The sequence below is a fragment of the Pristis pectinata genome, chromosome 8, assembly GCF_009764475.1.
Source record: "Pristis pectinata isolate sPriPec2 chromosome 8, sPriPec2.1.pri, whole genome shotgun sequence".
Classification (NCBI taxonomy): domain Eukaryota; kingdom Metazoa; phylum Chordata; class Chondrichthyes; order Rhinopristiformes; family Pristidae; genus Pristis; species Pristis pectinata.
Window position 1 is genome coordinate 42323123 of NC_067412.1, and position 8150 is coordinate 42331272.

Here is an 8150-nt window from a genome sequence, read left to right on the forward strand (position 1 = left end):
GGTACATATCCTCCTCCGGAGGAGACTGGATGAAGTCTCCGACCTGGGTGGCTGTCTCCTGGTCCAGAGAGCTGACCACATGGTAGTACTTTGTGGAGTTGGAGGTGATCTGCTGAAGTTGGAATTGTGCTTCCGCCTGGTCGAACCAGACGCTGGGCCGAAGCGTCCAAAAGGTGGGCAGCTTGAGTGCCACTGCATTGGCTGCTGCGTTGTTGTCCATTGTGCAGGTCCAATATCCGTTTGGACCGTCAGGGTCACCAATGTAGTGGCTGCTACCGCACTGTGAAAGCAAGACACTAGTCGGTGGGCTACAGAACAAAAACTGATTTATTTTCCCGCCTTGCGCAGGCCTTTTAAGAGGAATGGTTCCCACGCACCGAAAATGGAAATGACATATGTGCTACGTCATCAAACTTTTCCCGCACGCGGGTTCTCCCCGTCGCTTGGGGAAGACGAAGGCCCAACGCCATCTTGGGCCTCGCCGCTCCAACGACGCGTGACCCGACTGCCAAGCCAGTTCACTTGCTTGGATGGTGAGTCGCTACAAATGCCTCATTTTGAGAACATGAACCCTGGTTCTGGAGAACATCATCCTCACACCCACCCTGTCAAGATTTGTAAGAATATCATACATTTCATTTGATTTGTTCTGAAACAAGTTTAAATGTTAAATTTAATGATGATCTGCTGAATCCTCAATCGCAGGAATCAATCTGCTGAACTGTTGTGGTACTTCCTCTGCTGCAAGTATATCCTTCCTTAGATTGTGTAAATAACCTGTACAGAAGCTGTAGTCTCATCAGGAACCTAAAAATCTATATGAGACAAGACCTTCTGCAAATTTGTCTCTTCCATTTACTTAGCTTCCCCTAAAATGCAATTTTCTCAGATCCTTGTGGCAGCAAGTTCTCCTTTCTTAACTGCAGGTATGGATATTTCTATTGAATAACATCCTCCTGTCTGAAAAGCAACCATTTAGCCCTACACTCTGTCTTTTGCAGATCAGTGGGCTTGTAAGTTTATCTAGCCAGGCAGGAAGTGTACTGTCAAATTGGCTTACCTATAGAAGACAGAGGGTAGTGGTCAATAGGACTTATTCTGGCTGGAGGTCCTTGACTCAGGGATCTGTACTGGGACCTCTGCTGTTTGTGATACACATAAATGACTTGGATGAAAACATGGATGGGTGGTTTAGGAAATTTGCAGATGATACAAAGATTGGTGGCATTATGGAAAGTGCAGAAGATTGCTAAAGGACACAGCGGGATATAAATCAGTTGCAAATATGGATGGAGAAATGGCAGATGGAGTCTATTCCACCAAAGTGTGATGTGTTGCACTTTGGGAGATCAAATGTAAAGGGACAGTACACAGTTATTGGCAGGACCCTAAACAGTATCGATGTACAGAGGGATCTTGGGGTCCAACTCCATAGTGCCCTGAAAGTGGTTGCACAGGTTGATAGGGTTGCAATGCTTGTCTTTATTAATCAAGGCATTGAGTTCAAGAGTCTGGAAGTTATGTTGCAGCTTTATAAAACTCTGCTCAGGCAGCATCTGGAGTATTGCATTCAATTCTGGTTGCCCCATTTTGGAAGGATGTGGAGGCTTTGGAGAGGTTTACCAGCACGCTGCTTGGATTAGTGGACATAAGCTGTAAGGAGAGGTTGGACAAACATGGGTTGTTTTCTCTGGAGTGGCGGAGACTAAGGGGAGACCTGATAGAAGTTTATAAGATTTAGAGAGGGGAGATAGCTGGTATCTTTTTCCCAGGTTCCAATCTAGAGGGCATGCATTTAAGGTGAAAGAGGGCAAGTTCAAAGGGGATGTGTGGGGCAAGTTTTTATTTTACAGAGACTGGTGGGTGCCTGGAATACACTGCCATGGGTGGTAATGGAGGCAAATGCAACAGAGGTGTTTAAAAGACTCTTAGATAAACACATGAATGTGCAGAGGATAGAGGAATATGGACATTGTGTAGGCAGAAGGCATTAGTTTAGTTAAGCATTTAATTAGTTTGGCACAACATCGTGGGCTGAAGGCCCTGTTCCTATGCTGTACAGTTCTATGTTCTAAATTCAACCTACCAATGGTGGGTTGGTAGAAGAGAGAAATTTGACGATTACTGTGTTGAATTTATTTGTTTTTGGGTGCTATAAATTATGTTGTTCAGTTTATACACTGCTTGATATAGTAATAGCATCAAACTTTTAAGTAGATTTAGTCCATTTTATATCACCTGTCATTAAGTTAGCTCCACGTTTCGTTACTGCTCATCTCACTTTGCAAACAAATTTTTATGCAATTTTGGTTTTCCTAACCATTCTGACAAATAAAAAATCTTTCGTGCTGATTTCCAACCCAATCTACTGCCAACACATTCAACCACTTCCACCATATTAAAATGAAATGTCAGCCCAAATTTTGAACTCAACTTTCTGGATTTGAATCCATGACCTTTTGACTCAAAGACAAAGTTGCTGCCGACTTAGCCATTACTTACAGCCAACAGGTGTGAACTGGGAATTGGGAAGGAGGAACTCAAAAAAATGACAATCATCAGGAAAGTGGTACTGAACAAATTATTGGAGCTGCAAGCTGACAAGTCTCTGAGTCCTGAAGGTCTTTATCCTCTGGTCTTAAAAGAAGTGGCTAATGAGACAGTTAATTTTAATTTTCCAGAAGTCCCAAGATTCAGGGAAGGCTTCATCCAATTGGAGAACAACAAATGTAACTTCTTTATAAAAGCGAGAAACTACAGGCCAATTAGCTTAATATCTACCATAGGGCAAATGTTAGAAGCTATTACTAAAGTCATATAAGGCACTGGAAACATTTAAGAATATTATGGGAAAATGTGAAAAATAAAGCACATAAAGTTAGTTGTGAGAGATTGCGTAGCTCTGAAATGCAGAGGGATCTGGGTGCACCAGTGCATGATTTGCAAAAGGAGAGTAATTGGGCACAGCAAGTAATTTCAAAAGATTACAGAATGCTATCATTTTTTGTTCTAAGAATTGAGTACCAAAGTAAGGATAGAGGGCGCTGGTGAGATCATATCTGGAGTGTTGGTCTCCTTACTTAACAATGTACCAGACTAATACCTGGAATGGGTAAGGAATCTGATATAAAAAAAGGTTGGAGATGTTAGGCTTAGACCCAGCAGAGTTTAAAACAGGGATACCCAATTTAAACACAAATCCTGAAGAACCTTGATGGGGTGGATGTGGAGAGGACATTTGCTCTTTTAGGAGAATACAGAAAAAGTGTTTACAAATAAGAGGTTACCTATTTAAGACAGAAATGAGGTGATGTTATTTCCCTTAGAGAGGCGCAAGCTTTTGGAACTCTCTTCTTCAAAGCGTGTTGAAAGCAGAATTTTAAAGGACTTAACGGATGAGATGCAAGAGGTTTCCCCTGACTGAGAAATCTAGTACCGGCGGCACTGTTTCAGAATGAGGGTGCAGGCTGTTCAGGACTGAGGAGAAAATTGTATGATGAATCTTTGGAATTCTCTACCCAGGAGGGCTTATGGAGGCTCAGTCATTGTGTTCATTGATCAATAGATTTTTGGACAGAAAAGGAATCAAGAATTATAAGAGATGGAAAACAGCACAGAAAACAGAGGTAGATGATCAGCCATGATCTTTACAAATGGCAGAGCCAGCTCGAAGAGCTGGATGGCCCACTCCTGGTCCTACTTATGAATGTTTTTAAGAAAGAGGTAGAAAGATCCTTGATAAGGGGTGAATAGTTATTGGAATATGGAGTCAAGGTTACAATCACATCAGCCATGATGTTATTAAATGGTGGAGTAGAGCTGAGGGGCTGATTTGTATATAACAAGACAGCAATGTGAATTCTGCAGCTCTCAACATCAGAAAAATGACCTGAAGGTTTTTAGAAGCATTGTGTATGGTTATAGATATAACAGTGCCCCAGTGTAATCACAGCTGAGTCTGAACCTATCTAACCTAACACCAACACATTCCAGCACAGTTTATTAGACTGAATTAACCCACCCAAGGGCCAGAGGTCAGCTCAGATCTGGATTATACACAACACAAGAAGAATCCATATATCATTTGTTTAAGTAACTGATGATGGCATCTAGATAACTGCAACATGTGGGCTTATGGCCTTGCTGTAAGGGCAGCAGAAACCATGCAGCAATGCCCATCCTAGAAGGTCAGTGTTTTTGCCGTTATTTTTCTTCCCAGCAAAAAAAAACTTCGGCGGTTTCGTTTTCAGGTCATTTCAGCGAACTTTGGAGCAGCTAAGTTTATTGTTTACTCTAATCGGGAATAGTGGAGCAGGACTGCACAGGCGTGTGACGTAAGTGGTTAGCGCGCGAGCAGTTTAAAAAGCAAAAGAAAAACAACTTCAGCGGTTTCATTTTCGGGTCGTTTCGGCAAACTTCAGACTTCGGAGCAGCTCAGTTTTTTTTCTCTCTAATCGGGAATAGTGGAGCAGGACTGCGCAGGTGCGTGATGTAAGTGGGTAGCACGCAAGCAGTTTAAAAAGAAAACTGCCATATCCAGCAAGCAGTGTTCGGAGCGGGTAGCGGAGTGAGAGGGAGCAGAGTGATTGGGCTTTGGCTTAAAAGGCTGAGGCGGTGATGGGGTGAGGCAGGTGAGTAGCTGGCAAGTAAAGGTAAGATTTAACTGTTATTGTTATAAATCTTAAGTAGATTAAAGCTAGGTAGGGAAAGAATAGTTCAGATGGAGGACATGGTGGTGTGCTGCAGCTGCTTGATGTGGGAGCTAGTGGACCCTGCTGGGGTGCACGGTGATCACTTCTGCAGTAAGTGCTGGAGGCTGGAGGAACTTTGGCTCAGAATTGATGAGCTGGAGTCGCAGCTTCAAACACTGCAAAGCATCAGGGAGGGGGAGAGATATGTAGATGCTGTGCATCAGGAGACAGTCAGCCCCCCTTAGAACAGGTACTTCTAGGGTCCAGGAAGCAGATAGAAGGGTGATTGTCAGGGGAGAGAAAAAGAAAAAGAAAGGGAACAGGCAGACGATGCAGAGGACCCCGGAGGCTGTTCCCCTCAGTAACAGGTTTTCTGCTTTGGATGCTGTTGAGGGGGATGACCTGCAGGGATCAAGCAGCAGTAGCCAGGTCTCTGGCACTGGGACTGGTCCTGCTGCTCAGAAGGGAAGGGAGGAGAAGAGGAGGGCAATGGTGATAGGGGACTCGATAGTCAGGGAAACAGATAGGAGGTTCTGTGGAAGTGAGCATGAATCACAGATGGTATGTTGCCTCCAAGGTGCCAGGGTCTGGGATGTCTCTGATCAGGTCCACAGCATTCTTGAGCGGGAGGGAGAACAGCCAGAAGTTGTGGTACACGTTGGTACCAACGACAGAGGTAGAAAGAGGGATGAGGTCCTGAAAAGTGAGTTTAGGGAGCTAGGCAGAAGGCTAAAGAACAGGACCTCAAGGGTAGCAATCTCAGGATTGCTGCCAGTGCCACGTGATAGTGAAGGTAAGAATAGGAGGAGATGGCAGATGAATGCATGGCTGAGAAGTTGGTGCAGGAGGGAAGATTTTAGATTTTTGGATCATTGGGATCTCTTCTGGGGAAGGTGGGACCTGTACAGAGAGGACAGGTTACACCTGAACCCGAGGGGGGCCAATATCCTTGCAGGGAGGTTTGCTAGGGTGGTTTGAGAGGGTTGAAACTAGTCTGCGAGGGGGATGGGAACCAGAGGGGTAGGTCAGAGGAAGAAGTGGATGTGGAAAAGTCAGATCTAACATGTAGAGAGGCTTTGAGGAAGGAGGAGCAGAGTACAGGGTATAAAAGTAGAAAGGTGGATGGGCTAAAGTGCATTTACTTAAATGCAAGAAGTATCAGGAATAAAGGTGATGAGCTGAGAACTTGGATAAGTACATGGGACTATGATATTGTGGCTTTTGCAGAGACTTGGCTGTCACCAGGGCAGGAATGGATATTGAATATTCCTGGATTTCAGTGCTTTAAAAGGGATGGGGGGAGGGGAGAAGAGGAGGAGGGGTGGCATTACTGGTCAGGGATACCATGACAGCTGCAGAAAGGGTGGATAATGTAGAAGGATCCTCTCTAGAGTCAGTCTGGGTGGAAGTTAAGAACAAGACAGGAGCAGTTACTCTACTGGGAGTATTCTATAGGCCCCCAGGTAACAGCAGGGATACTGAGGAGCAGATTGGGAGGCAGATTTTGGAAAGGTGCAAGAATAACAGGGTTGTTATCATGGGAGACTTCAACTTCCCAAATATTGATTGGCACCTGCTTAGTACCAAAGGTTTAGACGGGGCAGAATTTATTAAGTGTGTCCAGGATGGATTCCTGTCACAGTATGTTGACAGGCCGAGTAGTGGGAATGCCATATTAGATCTAGTATTAGGTAATGAACTGGGGCAGGTGACATATCTCTCAGTGGGTGAGCATTTGGGGGACAGTGACCACCGCTCCCTAACCTTTAGCATTGTCATGGAAAAGGACAGGAGCAGAGAGGATGGGAAGATATTTAATTGGGGAAGGGCAAATTATGAAGCTATAAAAGTCTAGAACTTGCGAGAGTAAATTGGGGTGACGTTTTTGAAGGGAAATGTACTATGGAGATGTGGTTGTTGTTCAGGGATAAATTTGTCCCGGTGAGGCAGAGAAAGAATGGCAGGGTGAAGGAACCATGAGTGACAAGAGAGGTGGAACAACTAGTTAGGAAGAAGAAGGCAGCATACATAAAGTGTAGGCAGCAAGGATCAGATAGGGCTCATGAGGAATATAGGGTAGCAAGGAAGGAACTTAAGAAGGGGCTGAGGAGAGCAAGAAGGGGACATGAAAAGGCCTTGGCGAGTCGGGTTAAGGAAAATCCCAAGGCTTTTTTCACTTATGTGAAGAGCAGAAGCATGATGAAAGTAAAGGTAGGACCGATTAGAGACAAAGGTGGGAAGATGTGCCTGGAAGCTGTGGAAGTGGGTGAGGTTCTCAATGAATACTTCTCTTCAGTATTCACCAAAGAGAGGGGTCTTGATGACGCTGAGGACAGTGTTGGTAAGGGTAATGTTCTGGAGCATGTAGATATCAAGAGAGAGAATGTGTTGGAGCTGTTAGAAAATATTAGGACAGGTAAGTCCCTGGGGCCTGACAGAATATTCCCCAGACTGCTCCACAAGGCGAGGCAGGAGATTGCTGAACTGTTGGCTAGGATCTTTGAGTCCTCGTTGTCCATGGGAATGGTACCGGAGGATTGGAGGGTGGCAAATGTTGTCCTCTTATTCAAAAAAGGTAGTAGGGATAGTCCAGGGAACTACAGACAAGTGAGCCTAATGTCTGTGGTGGGCAAGCTGTTAGAAAGGATTCTTAGAGATAGGATCTATGAGCATTTAGAGAATCATGGACCGATTAGGGACAGCCAGCATGGCTTCGTGAAGGGAAGATCATGTCTCACAAGCCTGATAGGATTCTTTGAGGAGGTGACCAGGCAGATTGACAAGGGTAGTGCAGTAAATGTGGTCTACATGGATTTTAGTAAGGCATTTGACAAGGTTCCACATAGTAGGCTTCTTCATAAGGTCAGAGGGCATGGGATCCAGGGAGGCTTGGCCGTGTGGATTCAGAATTGACTTGCCTGTAGAAAGCAGAGGGTTGTGGTGGAGGGAGTGCATTTGGATTGGAGGGCTATGACTAGTGGTGTCCCACAAGGATCAGTTCTGGGACCTCTACTTTTTGTGATATTTATTAATGACTTGGATGAGGGGGTGGAAGGGTGGGTTAGCAAGTTTGCAGACGACACAAAGGTTGGTGGTGTTGTGGATAGTATGGAGGACTGTCAAAGATTGCAGAGGGATATTGATAGGATGCAGAGCTGGGCTGAGAAGTGGCAGATGGAGTTCAATCCAGAGAAGTGTGTGGTGGTACACTTTGGAAGGTTAATGGCAGGATTCTGGGTAGTGTGGAGGAGCAGAGGGATCTGGGGGTTCATATCCACAGATCCCTGAAAGTTGCCTCACAGGTGGATAGGGTAGTTAAGAAAGCTTATGGGATGTTAGCTTTCATAAGTCGTGGGATCAAGTTTAAGAGCTGCGAGGTAATGACGCAGCTCTACAAAACTCTGGTTAAACCACACTTGGAGTATTGTGTCAAGTTCTGCTTGCCTCATTATAGGAAGG